This window comes from Toxorhynchites rutilus, chromosome 3 (genome assembly GCF_029784135.1).
Source record: "Toxorhynchites rutilus septentrionalis strain SRP chromosome 3, ASM2978413v1, whole genome shotgun sequence".
NCBI classification, from domain to species: domain Eukaryota; kingdom Metazoa; phylum Arthropoda; class Insecta; order Diptera; family Culicidae; genus Toxorhynchites; species Toxorhynchites rutilus.
The window spans coordinates 116,877,989-116,898,650 of record NC_073746.1 but is presented as its reverse complement, the minus strand read 5'-3'; the positions used below and the strand labels follow the sequence as shown (position 1 = coordinate 116,898,650).

General features: G+C 38.3%; 1 protein-coding gene across 7 annotated transcripts in view; it reads left to right on the top strand.

The window, feature by feature from the left end:
* The window catches only part of LOC129780318 (probable G-protein coupled receptor 158), a 212,149-nt gene that overhangs the window by 50,170 nt on the left and 141,317 nt on the right, over nt 1-20,662 (top strand). For all 7 annotated transcript variants that reach the window (XM_055788438.1, XM_055788436.1, XM_055788435.1 and 4 more), the window contains exon 2: nt 13,269-13,980. The gene's annotated coding sequence lies outside the window, so the exon portion shown is untranslated. The remainder of the gene's footprint in view (nt 1-13,268; nt 13,981-20,662) is intronic.

The following is a 20,662-nucleotide window of genomic DNA, read 5'->3' as shown; positions in this document are numbered from 1 at the left end:
TCAGTCCAATAGTGTGAGAAGAGTATTATCACAACACTAACGCATGGTGAACTTCTACTTGACAGTAGAAATCCGAGCTCCTTGGTGAGTGTCCTGTCGCTGAAATGTCAGAATAGTGCGACACTCAAAAGTCTAGCTGATGGTTTGGCGATATTCACAACATTCGCCTCTTTGTGTTCGTTCTTCGTGACTAGGGATGCCAGATATAAATATACAGTTTCATTTTAAATACAATTTGAAGAATATTGTGTTTTCAGGCATATATTTTCTATTCAACTTTTCAGACGGCCTTAACGTTTTTAGCGGCACTTCACCGACTCTACGTAGTAATACACGTGTCATTTGTATTAGTACTTAGTTTGTGGAATAACACGCCTTGCGTATCCCCTCTATTCCGGCTCCCGATCGGGTTTGAAAAATGATGCATTTTGTAACCCGTTCGACTTCGATTTTTTTACCAAATTTGTTTCTCATCATTGCAAGGATACTAAATCTGCAGACATGTTCGCAATTTTACTGATATTTAGTGTCCTGTCTATCCTGTTGCAAACTTATATTTTCAGTTGCAGACTGTAGGGATATGGTATTTCTTCTCTTTATGTCTTGATTCCCTGCGCTTAAAACCCCTTTTTTCAAAGATTACTTTGCTATTCTTGCGGTTACAAAAGTATCAGCATCTCAGATTTCATCAACATTTCAGATTTTTGTCGAAGATTTTCAAAAAAATCATCTGGCGTCTCTTGAGGTGATGCATTTACTCTGGCAAAGGCCAACACGAAAACAACAAGTCACCAAGTATTTTTGTATTATACATCAAATATCATGTATCTGCTGTGGAAACTTTACCAACCGGGCGTGGAACGGCTACGCAATGAAATAATAAACTTCACAACGCCCTCGAACCGGAAGGTGGAAATCAGTACCATCAGCAGTAATTACCACATCGAGTTGAATTCATCGGTTACCGGGATATATGACAGGGTGGTCATGTCGGATTTGATCAATCAAATTGATCCCAGCGGGTAGAGTGAATATGAGACTCGTCTTGTCCGTGGTGGATTAGCTGACCAAAGATACCCAGGATGCGCTGAGAAGAACCATTGAAAAGCATGTGTCTAGGTGCAGATTGATTTTGTGCGCCAATTCTACTTTGCGGGTTATTCCCGCGGTGAGAAGTCGTTGCTTGGGAATAAGGGGGCCGGCTCTATCTTAGGAGGATATTCTTAAAATTTTGAATGTAATATTGTCATTTGTTTGTTTCTTGAATGTAACAACACTATTTGCATTTCAGCACATTCCTTCGGAGAAAAGAATTACGCTATCCTCATGCTGGAAGCTTGCAAGGTACAACAGTAACCGTTCACGGTCAACTAAGAAGTACCGGAAATTGACTGGCAAATATTCCATCGAGAAACCGCCAATCAGATTGTCCTCGAACAAAGTCCACAGAAGCTGGAGGGGGTGAGCGAACGACTATACGAGCTGCTATTTCAAGGCGTTCTATCGAATGTTATAATCTGTGGATTGGTACCGAATCTGGTTAAAAATTGCGATATGAGTCTGAAGACGCAAACATTGAATTTTGCCGGGCATTATGAACACTGGATGCAGCAAGGAAGCAAACATATATTCCATCTGGACGTGTTCGTGGCGCAGTTTGTAACACTGAATAAGAAGTTTCTCAATAAAGCCTCAATGGAAGTGGATGATTTTTGAGCGATTATTTGAGATCGCAATTTTCTTTCGTTTTATAAAAAAATGAAATTTTTGTGTTCATCTCACGTTTATTAACTAAACTTCAATAGTTCTGGTAAGGCTTAACTCTAAATAAAAAAAAACGCCTTGTCGGTTTTCAATCGGATCATTTTCATTATCCGCAAATAATTATGAAATGGTAAATTTATCAACAAACTTAAATACCATTTCATTCAAATAATGGTTTTGGCTGCACCATGTTTATTTGAAAATTATATTTAATATAACTTTTAAAATTATGACTCCATAATCTTTTTTATTATAAATGTTTGTTCATTTTAACTGCATGAAATAAATACTCGAATACTGAAAGACAATTGTTCGAATGAATCGAATATTTAAAAATGACCCCACGATTAATCGATAATCGAATAAACGAAAAATTTGGACATCTCTAACAACAACAACTTCTACTTCAACAAACAAATCTAAACCAAGGAAAGTGCAGTGGAAGGTAAAACGTAATGTCAGAATTGCCGTTCAGACGTATCCCGTAAGTTTGAATTTATTTACATAGATGGTATCCAAACAACACTAAACATTGGCTACAGTTTCGTCGGCACAGTTGATTGCCGTTATGAACCAGCACAAAAAACAAAGCTGCAAACAAGGAGCTGGAATTGACAGGTGGTTCGTTTTCGACAGTATGATGATAAGGCATGGAAGATGCGAGAGGGGATAAAAAAATGACAGCGACTTTTTTGTTTATAAACAAAGCAGGTCTAATTTTTATGATACATAGCGGTCCACACCAACATATACATACGCTGGGCCGGTTTCAATCGAACTAGCTGTTGTGTCTCACAACCCGTACGATCAGGTGAGTCTCCAGCTAAAGCAGCTCTCGCCGGGAAACTATATGCATGGATATCCACAGCGTATCGCTATCACTCAATCTTAATGGGTCGCCAACGACTAATTCCACCAAAGCAAATGGAACTTAGAGCAGTACGGCACAAGCCCGCCGGTAGTGACCCTTTCATATACCCACTAGCAAAGCTCCCACAATCGCTCCAATCCCAGCAGCAACAGCAACAACCCTCACGTTCCGTAAAACAGCAATGCAGACAACAACTTGCAGCAGTCACCGAAACACAACAATGATGCCAACAGCGTAAACAAAACCAACGTTTATGCGCAGCAAACACATAGCGGTATGCACTCATCATTGCATGCCATTTGTTATCCTCTTTCTCGGAAAACTCTAGCCGTTCGTTTGGTCGCTGTCAATTCGAACTCAAGTAATGGCTGAACAGCAGTTCTGACATAACGTTCCACCGTACTATACCGCCTTGGCTGCAAATTATGCACCATGTCGGTACCACGATCAAAGCATTCCCGGAATAAATCATACCACATTAGCCGAGCCAACTTGCGGAAGCATATGCATAAAGGTTACTAGGTTACTATTTTCAACGACAACTGTTTATTTACTATACTGCTTCAAATATCTTCGACGAAATCAAATGTAACCATACCAACGTAAGTAATAACATAAACAAATCCAAACCTTTCGTCTTGCCATTCCTCATACGTCTTTTCTAAATAGTGTAAATTACGAGCCACCTGTTAACTCCACCTTCTTGATCTAAACAACCGTCGCGATTGTCAAAAATGATTGGAACTGTCTGATCACTCACATTTCTACTACCATCATACGCCACAACCACCGCTCTCGTAACGTAAAGTTGTAAACAGAGCGGCAGTGAGAGGCATTGGAACCAACCGTCATTTGGTTAGGTGTCAGAAACAAAAGAGTGAGTATCACTACTGAATATTTGGATCTCACGTGCCGTGAGAGGAATTGAGTGACTATGGTCAGCTTTTTTGTGACATTGATGGTGATGGATTGCAGCTCTGGTCAGGAGCAAGACGGGTCTATGGTACTAGGTGAGGCCGTTTCGTCACTAAGCTGGTTAGGGGAGCGGTATATGAAAACAGTACGGAAGAAAGCAGAAGGGGAATTATTTGCTTGAAGCGTGAAAGAGACAGACTGATCAGGAACGAGCTTCGGCACTAGCGTATTGTGTTTTGTTTACAAACAAAACACAGTAGACTTCCAAGATGGCTGAAGAGTGGTTTTAGCAAGTTGGCCCACCTTAGGATATACTTCTAGGCGCCTTGGTCAGGAGTAGGATGAGAATCAGAAAAGGAAACGATGACAAACACGAACAAACACTGAAGAGTGGTGGTGTGCATTTTCCGTCGTTTTCGTCAGTTTCGTTCAGCAGAAATATTGAACCTAAAACGTCATTTTTACGCAAGGCGGCGCATTAGTACTAGTAATCGTTTCATACGTAGTTGACTGTGTTTGCCCTGTGTTTGGATGACGGCGAGTTCAGATGAATGGTTTGAACCCGGTAGTCATTACTGCTTATTTCGTAGCGTTGAGGCTGTGTTGCGTGCAGATTGGGGGTGTAATCAAGTGTAACTATGATATTATGTTCTTCAGTTCTCCCAAAATAGAAAATAATATAAGGATATTCGGCATAATATGGAAATCACAAAAAAAAATTACCTTCGATAGTTCCTCATCCATGTTACAAATGTGAAATAATATACATTTTATTCTGAGATTGTCTACCTGTCCTATGAACAGTTTGAACAGGCGGACGAGACGCCTCTGAGTGTAGAATACAATAACTATCTTTATTCATAAGACTGGCCATTTGAACTTTATTGTTGCATTCAGGCAAACAACATTCAAAAAACTTAAATTCCAGTGTTTCATAACTGTAGAACCAGATGGGAAAACTCTCACTCCTTATCAAAATTAACGTCAATTTCGCATTAATTACAATAAGTTTCTAATTCTTGGATCATATTTAGCTCTCAATCAGTTCAAATATCCCATTCGGGGTGGTTTCGACCAAGCTGCGTCATGTTGTAGTGGGTATCTCGTTCTACGCAGAGGGTACTGCCCATGTTTGTATAGGAGACGTAAACGACAAAATGAACAAAATCGACTTTTTAGCTGTTTCGCATTCTACACAATGTAATACGTTTGCTCAACATGCAAACAAATATTTTTTGCTCGAAAACATTTGAGCAATTTTGAAAAATCGTTTCCGAAAAATCACTGTTTGTCTGCATAGCAGACGTAGTTCCATACAACTTTCATTCATTTATTCGAAAATCAACAATTGTCAGTATTATGTGCTATAAGCTAAATCTACGTTTGAATCACATTCTGTGTAGAGTCCATAGTGTGTCTGACGATAGTGTCTTATTACTTAGTGTTTCGTAATAGATGAATATAAGAAACCATTAAAACGCTGCTCATATTATTACTATTTTCTGTACACGATGAACAAAGAGAAGCAATTATGTTTTTTAATGTTAGAATTACCTAAATTTCTGCATTTGAATCTTCAAGTAGATAAGGAAACAATCAGATCAGTAGTAAAATTAAATTAATATTAATGTTGGCAAAACGCATTTTTATTGTTTTTTGGCCTACAAGCATAACCATGCAAATTTTCGATGAAATGATCTGTCCAGCTTTCCGTCGGTAGTTTCAGTTGTTATTGGATAAAATCAAAAAGGTTTAGAAGAAATTTAGTGAAATGTCTGGAAAATGTGTTCTTGATTTGTTGCGAGTCGATGATAGTACTTTTTTCCTGAAGAATACTTTGTGATATTATAAGAACAGCAGGTTCGTGTTTTTTCAACTAATTGAATTTGTAAAGGCAATCTGCAATGTTGATAATTTTAGCAACATTATTTACCGATATCACGATCAATCGCATAAAGATGGTGGAGTGACTTACACTAACGGAGGAGTTATAATGCTAAGAACCAATATTAATTTAATTTTACTACTGATCTGATTGTTTCGTTATCTACTTGAAGATTCAAATGCAGAAATTTAGGTAATTGTAACATTAAAAAACACAATTGCTTCTCTTTGCTCATCGTGTACAGAAAATAGTGATTATATGAGCAGCGTTTCAATGGATTCTTATATTCATATATTAGTAATAGTTAATAAGACTCTCTCGTGACAGGCATGCTTGGACTCTACAAAGTATGTGATTCAAATGTAGATTTGGCTTATAGCACATAATACTGACAATTGTTGGTTTTCGAACGATGAAAGTTGTATGGAACTACGTCTGTTATGCAGACAAACAGTGATTTTTCGGAAATGCTTTTTCAAAATTGCTCATATGTTTTCGATCAAAAAAAAATTTGTTTGCATGTTGAGCAAACGTATTACACTGTGTAGAATACGAAACATCGAAAATGTCGATTTTGTTCATTCTGTCGTTTACGTCACCTATACAAACATGGGCAGATTAGTTCTCGAATTATGCAGAAATTTGTGGGATCTCGAGCCACCATAGAAACATTTATTACCCCCTTAAATCTTCACATGCCAAATTTGGCTCCATTTACTTAATTAGTTCTTGAGTTATGCAGAAAGTTGTGTTTCATTTATATGGGAGCCCTCCTTAGAGAGAGGGGGAGTCTCAAACTATCGTAAAAACCTTCCGGGTCCCAAAAAACCCTACATACCAATTTTCACGCCGATCGGTTCACTAGTTGTCCATAAGAATTAGAATCAGAAAGACAGACAGACATCACTCCATTTATAAATATATAGATATCCTAAAAATACCCATTTAGTAACAAAAGTCATTTTTTGGTTTTTCTAAAAATTAAAACAACGATACTAAAATGGAAAAATTATCTACTAATCACCTACTTTTACGTAGTATTGACTGGAATACCGAACAGTTTGAAAAAAACTTTTAATATTGGGACACTTTAATTTCAAATGGAGTGGATTCTTCTTGCGGCCAAGGCCAGTGTTTGTTAACATATCACAACTAGATAAACGAGGAGTGTTGAATAAACAATAAATAATCATAAATGAATTTTTTTTTTGTTATCTTAAATCAGTGAGATTTATTTTTAGAAAGATGTCTCCAGGAGATATTTGGATTTTTTTTCAGATAACCAAACTGATTAGCCTTATTTTTGTTTATCCCATTTATTTATTTATTAGGCTCATTAGCATTTTAGCTGTAACAGAGCCGGGTTTTAATCGTGTACATGTACATATGTTTATGTTTCTATAAACTGTAAATTACACAGTAGTTAGTAGTAGCCATTTAGGCGTTAAGTTTTCTGTTCTATTACATTATGGTAAATTACACAGTAGTAGCCATTTCGGCGTAAGGGTATTCTTTCTGTTCTTCCATTGTTCAGCAGACCGGACAGCGGAGACAGTTGATATTGATCATTGTTGGGTTATTTATAGAACAGCAGCCCGATGTTTCTTGCAGAGCAGAGCAGTTGTATGGATGACTCGATCTAATTTCGACCGTGAATCGATGTCCATCGCTGATGATGTTTGCGTGGACGTAGTTATTCTATAACAACACAAAGATGGTCAATTGAGGCTCCTGAGTTTGAACTCACGACCGATCGCTTAGTAAGCGGACGCGTAACCAAGTGGCTACGAAGACCCCCTAACTGATTAGCCTTGTTTGCCGGTAAAATTTTAAAAAGGTTTCGAACTGCACTTCCTCGATTCAAGTTTGACTCAGAACACATACTTCAAAAACAGGAGATCTATCTCGGTAGTGATCGGATGAAACTTAACATAGTTTAACGTTATTCAGAGTGGAAATACTCGAATTCATTTTCATGATTCAGCCAGCCATCAGAAGAGCATGCTGTTTTTAGAAAAGTTCTTGAATCATTATGCGAAACATACAAAAAATACACAAAACATTAGGTTGGGAAAAAAGTAATTCATTATTTTTGCGTGAAATTCAAAACGTTTTTTAATACGCTTCGGGTTGTCCGATTTGGGTCAAATATGCACCGTTTTGTTGTATAATTTGTTGCCATTCTAAAAGTAGCTTCATAATGCCTCTCTTATAGATATCTTGGGCCGAAGAACTCTAGTAACAGACTTTCACAATTTTCTCTTGAATTTCTTACCATTTGTTGACAAAGAATATCTGAATTTAGTGTATTGCACTAAAAAAAAAATAGAAAAAATAAATTAAAATAAAAAAAATTAAATTGCACGTATTTCACGTACAATTTATTGAATTTTCTCTTTGTTGATGTCCGTTGTTAACACCCTGTAACTCCACTGCACTAAATTTAACACTAGATTGCCAAAGGAATTCATTTTGACTGCTTTTAAATTTCAATTAGAAAAACAACTATGTATATAATGCCGCATGTTTTTTTAGAATATTGTGACTTTTTGTACAACATATAAACACGTTACCTCCCTCTCTTTCATTTCCGGTACATAAAGTTTTCGGTTGACAGTTTTCATTATTTTTCGATAACAATCAAATGATAACATACAAGTAAATGGTAAATTGTGGTCTTGGGCGTATACTTTTTTTTTATCCAAAATATATATTTTTATTAAGGCTCATATGGCGTAAACCTGACGGGGCCGGGAGTTCAATATTTCGACAATGTTTGTCTTATAACTATGTTAGTAATATGTAACCGATTACTCGCGGTTGGCTCGAGGTTAGTATTACAAGTGTTTTCGTAATTGTGATGTTGCTGTCTCCAATGCTCTGTACCTGTGCCCGACACGGAATACTTCCTATTGGGATGCAGCTGACCATTAATCAGCAACGCCCCCCTAGTCTGTACCCCATATCTAGCCTGGTGCGTCTTCTCGACTCGAGGAATCCATGATAGAATGGTCACTAGCCGGCGCAAACATCAGCTCGTGTAGAGTTGTCATGAGCGGTACAACCTTTGGCTCTTGTTGAATGATCAGTGGACTGCGCAACCTTTGGCCCGTGTATCTGTAAAGAGTGTGTGTATGTATTGCCGCGACTAAGTAAAAGTTTATAGATCGGATAGGAGGGATATGAAACAGGGACACAACGAAGGAAACATCATTAAACGTTGACATCGGCGTTTCTGAGGAACAGGTATAGATGAAGCAGTAGATCAGGGTCACGGCTACCTAAGATATCCCGGACGGGGATATGCGATTGTCTGCCTTTTGCTCTCAGTGCTCTAGAGAGCTGAGAGCGAGCAGCATGAAATCGGGTAGACGACCAGACAATATGCTCTATGTCGTGGTAGCCATCGCCACAATCACATTGATTGTTTGCTGCGAGCCCAATGCGATAGAGATACGCGTTTAGGTTGTAATGATTGGACATAAGCCGAGATATCACGCGTATGAAATCACGACCTACATTCAATCCCTTAAACCAAGCTTTCGTCGAAACCTTAGGGATAATCGTGTGTAACCAGCGACCGAACTTTGAAGCGCCCACCTTAGCTAGCGAGTCCACTTTCTCATTCCCCGGAATCGAGCAATGAGAGGGAACCCATGCTAAGGTAATCTTGAATAATTTTTCGACCAAAACACTCAATAGATGTCTTATTCTTGTTAGGAAATAAGATGAGCGTTTATCAACTTTAATTGAGCGGATTGCCTCTATTGAACTGAGACTGTCTGAAAAAATAAAATAATGGTCGATGGGCAGTGTTTCAATGATCCCTAGAGCATAGTATATCGCACCCATTTCTGCGACATACACGGAACAAGGATCTTTGAGTTTGAAAGAGGCACTGGAATTTTCATTGAAGATGCCGAAGCCAGTGGACCCGTTTATGCATGAACCGTCAGTAAAGAATATTTTATCAGATCTAACTTTCCCATATTCTGCCGAAAATATCGGCGGAATATAATCGGAGCGTAGATGATCTGGGATTCCATGGATCTTTTGTCGCATGGACAGATCAAAATTGACAGAGGAATTGCAAAAGTATGAGAAGCAAACTTGGTTGGAGATGCTCGGTGAAGGGTGCACTTCATGGATAAGGAAATCATGGTACAAAGACATAAAACTTGACTGAGGAGTCAGTTGGAGTAGATTTTCGAAGTTATCAATCACCAATGGATTCATGATCTTGCAACGGATGAGAAATCTGTAGGATAATTCTGTGAAACGAAGAGTGAGCGGGGGTACTCCTGCCAAGACTTCGAACTCATCGTATGTGTCGAATGCAAACACCCCATGGATATACGCAAGCAACGATATTGTATTCTCTCCAGCTTGAGAATATGAATCCTGGCAGCTGATCGGAAGCAAAAACTGCCATATTCTAACACTGATAATATCGTTGTTTTGTACAACTGAATGAGGTCTCCTGGATGGGCGCCCCACCATGTTCCGGTTATTGTTTGGAGAAAATTGATTCTTTGCTGGCATTTCTGTTTCAAATACGCAATGTGTATTCCCCAGGTACATTTAGAGTCAAAATATACTCCAAGGTATTTAAAAAACATCGAGTGCCTGATCGCTTTGCCGGATAGGTGAAGCTGGAATTGGGCGGGTTCGTGCTTCCTAGAAAAAACGACCATTTCAGTTTTCTCCGTAGAGAATTCGATACCCAGCTTGAGAGCCCACGTGAACAGGTTGTTCAGGGTATCTTGCAAGGATTTTTGCAGAACGGCGGGATTAGTACCCGTGATGGAAATAACTCCATCTTCTGCAAGTTGTCTCAGCGTGCAGTTTCTAGTTAGACAATCATCCATATCATTGACGTAAAAACTATACAAGAGGGGGCTTAGGCAGGAGCCTTGTGGTAGGCCCATAAAACTGTATCGAAAAGATTTCAAGCTGCCATGATTGAAAAACATGTGCTTTTCTGAGAGTAAATTGTACAGGAAATTATTCAGAATTGGCGAAAGTCCACGATTATGAAGTTTCTCTGAGAGAATTTCCATGGAAACTGAATCAAATGCCCCTTTGATATCGAGAAAAACGGAAGCCATTTGTTCTTTACGAGCAAATGCGATTTGGATTTCAGAAGATAGCAGCGCGAGACCTTCATTCGTCTCTTTACCTCGGCGAAAGCCAAACTGCGTATTTGACAACAAATTGTTCGTTTCAACCCACTTGTCCAAACGAAGTAGAATCATTTTCTCTAACAATTTACGAATACAGGATAACATTGCAATCGGCCTATACGAATTGTGATCCCAAGCCGGCTTGTTGGGTTTTCGTATGGCTATCACTCTCACTTGTCTCCAGTCATGTGGGACTATATTCAGCTCCAGAAACTTGTTGAACAAGTTCAGCAAACGCTGTTTCGCCAAGTCGGGAAGATTCTTCAACAAGTTGAATTTAATCTTATCCGACCCCGGAGCTGAATTGTTACATGAGAGGAGGGCAATTGAGAACTCTACCATCGAAGAATTCTCATAATCGCCTTGGAGCGGAATGTCACGTACGACGTTTTGTGCAGAAACGGAATCGGGACAAACCTTTCTTGCAAATTTGAAAATCCAACGGTCAGAGTATTCCTCACTTTCATTTGTATGGTTCCAGCCACGCATTCTCCTAGTCGTATTCCAAAGAGCTCATAGCTGTCTCCCTTGACAAACCATTGACGAATTTCCGCCAATATCCACGCTTTTTTGCTTTAATCAGACCTTTTAGTTTGGCTTCTAGAGCTTGGTACTTTCGAAACCATTCCACTAATCCAGTTTTCCTGAATTTTTTGAAAGCGGATGAGTTTTCAAGGTAGACCTTTGAACACTCCTTGTCCCACCAAAGTGATGGAGGGCGACGTCGGAAAGTTGTAGCAGGAACACGTTTCTTTTGAGCTTGAAGTGCGCTTTCGTAAATCAAACTCGATATAAAATTATACTCTTCGAGTGGAGGAAGTTCATGCATTGAAACAAGTGCTTCAGATATTATTACTGCAAATTTTCCCCAGTCAATATTTTTCGTGAGGTCATACGCAATATCGACTGACTCACGAGAACCTGATTCATTGGCGATCGATAAAATTATTGGCAGGTGATCACTACCGTGGGGATCTTGGATTACCTTCCACGTGCAATCCAGGGGGCGTATACTTGATAAGTTTCAATTTCTGTTAAGCTTAAGTGGTAATTGTTGTTCGAATCTCTATGCAGCGGCTCTGGTACTAACAAGTTGTTTATTTTCCATCTTTCGACCTATAACTTCAGGAAATGAATATGAAATAGAACTGAGTTATTGGAAAATCTGAGGAACATAAATGAAAATTGTTCCGATATAGAATTAGATACAACATATTCTGAACCACTATCTGAACATGAAGCGGATTATATTCAAAATGAAACATTTGATACTGAAAATAACGATGAATAGTCGATCACCAATGATGAACATCAAAGTGTCATCAATATGCTCAAAAAAAGGTGTAGGATACTAAGTACTAAGTAGTGCAGACTCAGTCTCTAACTTTATTTCAGATAATATTATGAGTGCATTCTCGTTGATAATAGATAACAATATTATCAAACATATTAAAAAGTGCACAGCAGAAGAAGGCTGCCGAATTTTGAGGAACGATTGGACAACAGTAATACCGGAAATACATACGCATATTGGGGTTTTATATGCTCGTGGAATTTACAAGGTATAACAAAAATAAAACTGGTTTATTTCTACTTACCAAAGCGGGATCCCATGTTTTCAGAAAAATTATGGCCACAGGAATTATCTAGCAAATCCCACGATTTATCCGCTTTGACAAAATAAATAAAAAAGTAGACGAATGCAAACAAATAAATTCGTCTCGGTTTCGGAAATATGGGACATCTTCATTGAAAATAGTCAGGCTTGCTATCGACTAAAATAGAACAGTTGATGAACAAATATTTCCGTCAAAGGCCAGGTGCAGGTTTACACTGTATATGCCAAATAAACCGGAATGAGTTCTTGTTTCAATTCGCAGAACAGTTTTTTGCCGAATACAAAGCAGCAAGACAGAAAAAACTATCTGAATATGAAGACGCACAAAGCCCAACTGTAAAATTATCAGATGTAAACCATTCTAACAAACGCTAAATTTGTCAAACACGACTTTGTGGCAACTATAAAACAAAAATACAAATGATAAAAAAATGATGATTTTCGCTTGCGAAAAATTTACACATAAAAATATTTCCACTCTACTTTGTAAAAAAAATGTATAAATAATAATGCATATTTTTACCCCAAGTGAAATTTTTTTTTTCATTGTTGATATTTACTGATAACTTGAAATATATCTGTAAACAATATAAAAAGTATTGAAAAGTAATTAAAAACCAATTTCTTTACATATTATTTATTCTTTCGCAAAGCAGTCATTTTGACTGCTTTTGGGCAATCTAGGTATACATAAAGTTTCAGTCTTTCTAGTGTTAACAAACAAAAAATAGCAAAAGAATTTTTTTTAAGTATAAAATTTACAACGACCGTAGACTTGAAATTGTGTGATCGACATTACGCGAGATATTGATCACTAAAACCAACTACCGAGAAAATAATGGATTATTTTCCCCTAACCTAATATAAATAAAAGTTGACATAAAGAGTTTAAATATAGATTATAGAACTGGTAAATAAGTAGAGCTTCATTAAACTATTGCGCCAGACAAATGCACATCCAGTATCCAGCAATAACAGAAATTTTTCACAAACATTCCGCTAATGCTGTTCGATTTTCCATTCTAATTTCAGGAATCCAAACCTTATGTGTACCAAATCCTTCACGCTTCACACTAATCTCATCGCAAGTGCAGTGCTCGTGGGTGTTCCTCTCGTGTACGTGCAATAAAAATCACATCCGCACGATTAAAGTGAAGAGGCAGACCGAAACAAAAAAAAATAAAAATAAAAGTGTAACCCCGAATCCCCGAAGTACGAATCGTTATTCAATTTAGTCCTCGCGTGCGAGTAGAGCTTGTAAAACCGCAAGCCAACCCGTCGGAATACGTGATAATCGTACTAAAAATAAGTTATTGCACCCAGCCGGGTGAGTTCGGCTTCCATCAAGACGACCCGATGTGGTCAGATAGTGCGCGCTGGTTCGCTCCGGATGCGAGCAGTTCTGTGGTTCCGTTTGGAGAGTGATTTTTGCCCCGAAGAATCCCTGCTGAAGGAAGAGTGAAAACGAACGGAGCAGAGGAAAAAACGGTGAGCGCAACGAGCCGAATGAACACGTAAAGCGATCCCTTCCAGAATAAACAACTATCGGTGAGAAGCAACAGCGTTGTAAGTTTGGAAGTGTGCTGCTCCTCCGAAGGATACAATCCATCCATCGCAAAGAAAGTAAAGGCAAATAAATCACACGATATCCTGCATTTGCGTCAACGACAATGATAGGAATTGAACGAAGCATGATAGACGACTCAACAAGTTGGTCGCTACCTTCGGTGGATTAAATGAGACGGTGAGTTATTGATCGACTTTTATGTTCATTCCAATTTATCGCTACGATTATTTTTATCGTTATTATGCATGAGCTTAACAAACACAAAGTTCTGAATGAGGGTGGCCGAATGCCCGAAATTGGAACAATGCTCACCAACCCGCGTTATGAATTCAGCATCAGTAATTGACACCGTTCGTCATTCGGATGCACAGCAGAGAACGCGAGAGAATAATATTAAAGTCATAATCAAATAAGTGAGATATAATACGGACGACCGAGTGTCGGAATAAATTTGTTCTCCATTTCCAAATTAAATTACATCGCCTTTCTGTCTCTCTGTCGCTCGTTAAAGGACAGCAAAATTTGCATGTCGTTAATGTGACTCCTTGTCCCACGAATTTACACAAGAGACACAAAAAAAACTTCTCCCAACATGGAGCTGCGGGCTGAAAGCGAAATCTTTTCTGCACTTTTAAAGATAAATTCCGCTCATTTACAAACCGGAGCCGGATGAATAAATGATGGGTAGAAACCGGGGTAATCTAACGTCAAACATGAATGGATTCCATCCAGGGTATCAACCCCTCCAGAAAGCGCTAGATTTGTTCTTTCTACCACGCGCCGAATGGGTGCTAAACTTTCACGCGCGACAAATTTGATGAATTGATGCTCATAAAAAACTCTCTCGTCCGTCACCCATAGGGACGAACGCCGCGCTTTTTAATCCACTCCAACCCCATTCCGAACATCACTACCCTCCCCTCTCTCCATCTCGTGTTTCATTTCCATAATAAAATAAAGAAATCCTTGCAAGCATGGCACCAGGGAGTATGTGCCAATTCAGCGCTAGTCATTTGGTCGCAGCATATTGGATTAAAAACCGTGCGTTCGCATCCTAGGGATGCTCAACTGTGAAGTATTACTTCAATTTCTCGAATGTGTTCGAGAGATGTGGTAAGAGGGGGAGATGGGAAATGGTATCTGGGAAGAAAAAAAAGTGCAGCATTAGCTGATGACACGGAAATTTATGGCGCATTTCCGAGGACACCGAGCTGAAGGCCTTCTTATCTCCCAAATACGCACGCTCGAAAGCTTCCACTGTTGTTTCGCTATATGGGGTTCAATGGAGCTGCTGGAGCGACGGCAACTCTTGCTAATGGATGATCCTGTGAAAGTAGGGCGTTTCGGTGATCAAAAAAAAACAAACGAGAGGGGAAGCGTGCGAGCGGAGGGATATTCAAATTGATTAAATCTATGTAAATTAACTGCTAAAATGTGTGCATAATGAGTCGGCAAAATATCCACTTAGGAAGCGATACTAGGAACTAACGTGGTATATGGGAACCAACGGAATCCAGAAAAAGTCACGCAGCGGCAAATGGGGAACCTTGGCCTGGCTAGAGCGCAGTGGCAGTTAATGGCGTTTTCATGTAAATGACCACAGACATACGATCCAAATTAGTTTTACTATTTTATATTAGATTTAGCAATCATATTGAAAGCAGCATGTAATGAAACAAGATAAATCTCAGGAAAGAATTATGTTTCCATCTCTGGCTGTTCTGAAAGTCTATCATATGCATCTCAATATTTATATCTATTTCGCAAAACAGGTGGAGAATCAAAGCTCGTATCAGCGGAAAAAACTTTTTGAGCCCTTTTTTAGCGTAGAAATATGATTACCCACAAATATAAAAATGTATATCCAGGACACGACCGCATCGATGACGTAGAACTAACAATTCATTATATTCAATTCGCTTGTTAATCACTTCGAATATTATTTTAAAAAGCATCGGGGTTTTATAGTTACCGCTTTAGTAAAATATTTTGGCTACCCTGAAAAGGGTCGATGGATTGCGTGATTTGTAGAATCGATGGTTGGCATGGCTTGACTCAATCCAGCCACCGTGGGAACAATATACATGCTCCCATAAGTCCCAATTCGTTCCTCATCTCAATGCAGTATGGCATCACAAACGTTTAATTTTTTTCAATTGTTTCTTCAAAATTACCGCATTTTGATGACGGTAATGGAGACTTCTACGGCGAAAATTGATCCGTTTAAAGTGAGCTATTGCCGGAAAACGTCCTGATTATGTGACCACACACGATTCGATAATTTTCTATCGTAACAATCGCTCTGGGTGGGATATACTACGCACTGGGGATCATTGAAACATTGCCCATCGACCACTATTTTATTTTTTCAGACAGTCTCAGCTCAATAGAGGCAATCCGCTCAATGAAAGTTGATAAATGCTCATCTTATTTCCTAACAAGAATAAGACAACTATTGAGTGTTTTGGTCGAAAAATTATTCAAGATTACCTTAGCATGGGTTCCCTCTCATTGCTCGATTCCGGGGAATGAGAAAGCGGACTCGCTAGCTAAGGTGGGCGCTTCAGAAGGCACACTTTTTGAAAGGCAAATTGCTTATAACGAATTTTTTCACATTCCTCGTCAGGACACACTCGTTAGTTGGCAGCGCATGTGGAGTGAAGATGAGTTCGGTCGCTGGTTACACACGATTATCCCTAAGGTTTCGACGAAAGCTTGGTTTAAGGGATTGAATGTAGGTCGTGATTTCATACGCGTGATATCTCGGCTTATGTCCAATCACTACAACCTAAACGCGCATCTCTATCGCATTGGGCTCGCAGCAAACAATCTTTGTGATTGTGGCGATGGCTACCACGACATCGAGCATGTTGTCTGGTCGTGTATCCGGTTCCATGCTGCTCGCTCTCAGCTCTCTAGAGCACTAAGAGCACAAGGCAGACAATCGGATATCCCCGTCCGGGATATCTTAGGTAGCCGTGATCCTGATCTTCTGCTTCATCTATACCTGTTCCTCAGAAACGCCGATGTCAACGTTTAATGATGTTTCCTTCGTTGTGTCCCTGTTTCATATCCCTCCTATCCGATCTATAAACTTTTACTTAGTCGCGGCAATACATACACACACTCTTTACAGATGCACGGGCCAAAGGTTGTGCAGTCCACTGATGATTCAACAAGAGCCAAAGGTAGTACCGCTCATGACAACTCTACACGAGCTGATGATTGAGCCGGCTAGTGACCATTCTATCTTGGATTCCTCGAGTCGAGAAGACGCACCACGCTAGATATGGGGTACATACTAGAGGGGCGTTGTTGATTAATGGTCAGCTGCATCCCAATAGGAAGTATCCCGTGTCGGGCACACGTACAGAGCATTGGAGACAGCAACTTCCCAATTACGAAAACACTTGTAATACTAACCTCGAGCCAACCGCGAGTAATCGGTTACATATTACTAACATAGATAATAAGAAAAATTGTATTGAACTCCCGGCCCCGTGAGGCTAACGCCATATGAGTCTTTATAAAAATATATATTTTGGAAAAAAAAAACGCTCTGCCTCATGATGCTGTTCGAGCTAAATATTTGTTTCGATCGATGCAGAACGCTTTCAGTGGAATACGCTTTACTTTATAACAGGATATCATAAATTAACTGGATACATTCTTGACTTCAAAAGAAGAATGGAAGAAAGTAGTGATTAGCGATGAATAATATTTGATGAAATCTAATAATTTCCCATCAAGTATGAAATTTGGAGAATACGTTAGTTCAAATGATAGGGATATTAGTAATCGAGTAACCGTTCGGACATAAAAAAAACTATCGTGGCAACACCATACTATCTTGTATTCCTTAATTATTTGAATCCATTGTCAATAATAAAATGTTCAATCAGTTAAGACATTATATTTCACCGAATCAACATGGTCTTATAAAGGAAGATTCACTGCCACAAATCTGTTAGAATTTGTATCCTATTTGCTTGCGGTAATGGATAGAGGCAACGTTGTTGAGACCAGTGTTGTCACACTTAAAACTGTACCAGAGGGGTTAAAAATCTTTCTCATCTGTACTTTTCATGCCAAAAATCTGTACAATCGAAAGTATTCGTTATAGAGAAAAGTCTATTTTACTAGCATGAAAACAATACCCATTTATTTACTACAAATACTACATTTACATTTGCAAGTCATTATACATAGTTTTTCTGAATCTAAATTGTATACTATCATATATTAAAATGTTCGAATTGCCGTCACGATGTTTAATAAAAATTTTTGATCTCAAAATAGTGAGAAATTTCTCACACAGAAAAAAATCTGTACCAACCTGTACTTTTTGACGAAAATCTGTGCTCTGTACCGTACAGAATCGGCACCAAAAATAATGAAAAAATCTGTACCTTTCCAGATAAATCTGTACGTGTGGCAACACCTGTTGAGACTCTTCATACAGACTTCAACAAGGCTTTCGACAGAGTAGATATTCCAATGCTTATTTTCAAATTCCAACGTATGAGAGAAACTGGAACTTTATTGAAGTGGGTAGAATCTTACCTCACCAATAGAACACAGTTTGTTCGCTTTAGAGGAAAAATCGCTAGTCCAGCGAATGTCACATTCGGAGTTCCACAAGGTTTCCACTTAGGCCCTCTACTTTTTTCTACTAACTAATCTCAATATTCTAATATATGCTGATGATATGAAATTGTACATGGAAATACCGAACGTAGTGACCTTGAGATTTTCCAACAAGAAATAGATGTTTTCTTCAAATGGAACGTGAAAAGTCCTTTAGATATAAATGTGAAAAAATTTGATATTATTTTGTATACTCGAAAACATGAAACTTATGACTTCATATGTTCTTAAGGACTTGAAATTGTAGAGAGATGCGTCAAAATTAGAGATTTAGGTATAATTCTTGATTTGAAACTCACTTTTGCCGACAATACAATGATCAGTAAAGCAAATAATATGCTCAGTTTCATAAAAAGATTAAGATACAATTTCGGGGTTCCATACACAATAAAACAATGTATATAAGTTTTGTAAGATCTATTTTAGAATATTGCAGTGTTGTATAGGCATCCTATCAAGAACTGCACTCAGTACAAAAACAATTTGTATTATTTGCCCTGAGAACGTTAGGCTGGACAACATCTCCCCTTCCTTCATATGAAGCTCGTTGTATGTTAATAAATATTGAAACACTTGAGAAACGAAGAGAAAATGCCGCAATTTCATGTTTAATTGACTTGGTTTCACACCGGATAAGTTCTGAAAACATACTTGAAAATCTAAATTTTTATGCGCCATCACGAGCCTTGCGAGCATGGCATCTGTTCAAACCAACTTCATTTCGAGCTTTATATGCTATGAATGAGCCACTTAATAGAATGATGAGAATATACAATAAGTACAGTAATATAATTGATGTGACAATGACAAAGAAATTATTGAAAAAGTCATTGTCTGAAAGATATGAATACAATGTGAACTACAACTTTCTCGTATATGTTTGCTACGTTGCAATTCGTAATTCATTATTAATACATGAGGGGCTCAGAATGCAAGGGGTGTAAGTGACTTCATCGTTTTCTCTTCATCAACTTTTTATTTAGTTAATAACTCAACTGCAAAAACTTTCCAATTTAAGTTTGCTATAGAATCCGATAGATGAGGTTCTGACCTATTTTCCACGTTGGTAAATACAGCTGGGAATGTATTTGCAGCTAAGTTATGACCTAAGGAGAGAGTCGATGTAGAGAAAACCGATTGATCGATTTCTCTACATCGACTCTCTCTTTTGGTCATAACTTAGCTGCAAATACATTCCCAGCTACATTTGACAATGTGGAAGATAGGTCAGAACCTCATCTATCGGATTCTATAGCAATCTTAAATTGGGACGTTTTTATAGTTGAGTTATTAGCTGAATAAAAAGTTGATGAAGAGAAATCGATCAAGTCACTTACACTCCTTGCAATCTAAGCCCCTCAAATGGAAGATGTGACATATCGCGGTGCAATTTTGTTCGCCACTTCAATTCCTTTTATTTATTTATTCTTCATTTATTATTTTAAAAAATGAATAAAAAAGTAACAACTTCAATTCCGAGAAGACGGCTCGATAAAATGATACACTGTGCCAGTTGTATACCGTCTGATGGTAGGTGCTGAAGAAAATTTATATTCACTGATCAAAATTATGTTGAAAAAAACGAATCTAAGAGTAATGTCTCTGATGTCTCTAAATCTTCGTTTTCAAATTTTTCGGTTGACCCGGACGCTATTCGACACTAAAATCCCCACTTACAAATCGTTCAAAGCATTTTTTACAAAATCTATCCGATACCATAAACTTCCAGAAACATTCAATACGCTTTAGCTGCACTTTTCTTCCAATAGAAACAGAAAATCAAAACGTCCCGCAAATGGTACTTATTTGCAGCGAAACTCTACATTTTCAACGCAGTAAACATGGGACTTCTTGTTCAAAACTCTAATACAAAATACGAGTTGAGATGCTAGACGCTTTTGTTTGCGAACAGTTTGCGCCGAATGGTCGAACTCTGAAATGTTTGAAAACATTTTAAAACAGTATTGAGAAGATCCTCGAGATACCATAATAATTTCTGGAAATCTAGTTATATTATCGCTTGCTGAATCTAGATCCTGAATGGGAAGACTTCATCCAAAATATTTCTAAATAACAAAAAAAAACAAATTAGGGTTTCCATCTGTCATGATTCACGAACAGGAAGAATCCTCTGCGATCCCTAGCATTGGAGACATATTCTATCTACACTTTCGACGTGTTTTGATAAGAACTCAATCAGCGACATACTCAT